A 638-nucleotide genomic window follows, 5' to 3' on the forward strand; every position below is an offset into this window, starting at 1 on the left:
CTTGAAACTAAGCTAACAACTATAAAGTTATAATACATTGGAAAACGTATTCTAAAACATGAGCTAATACTTATAAAGTGAAAGTATATTGCAGGTAGTACTTATAAGGATGAAATAAACTGGCCAATTTATGCTAAATCCTGAGCTTATACTTTTAAAGTGAAAATGTATTAGCCCATTTTAAGCTAAAACCAGAGTCAACAGCCCACTTATAAACTTGTGTAAATTTAGGGACATACAGATTACTTAATTTAAAAGATGAATTTGAGTTGACGGGATTTATTAATACAAAATATAATTATTCTTATTGAAATGATAACAAGTATTTAAAATATATTTCCATGTCAAAGGTCAACAGTGTCGACAGTACTCCTGTCCTATAAAACTGCAGCAGGAACTGAGGAGGCAAACTATCAAATTAATATTCTTGTTTGAAAGTATTTTGTCGATAATAAATTTGCATTCTAATTAGCTTTCTTATTTATGACCTAAATCGTGTATCTGTTGTCAGCTGTTTTGTACTAAAAATAGAGTTCACACAGATATATATATATATATATATATATATATATATATATATATATATATATATATATATATATATATATATATATATAGTATGTATGTGCAGGAGCGCG

Source organism: Macrobrachium nipponense, chromosome 12 (assembly GCF_015104395.2).
Source record: "Macrobrachium nipponense isolate FS-2020 chromosome 12, ASM1510439v2, whole genome shotgun sequence".
Taxonomy (NCBI): domain Eukaryota; kingdom Metazoa; phylum Arthropoda; class Malacostraca; order Decapoda; family Palaemonidae; genus Macrobrachium; species Macrobrachium nipponense.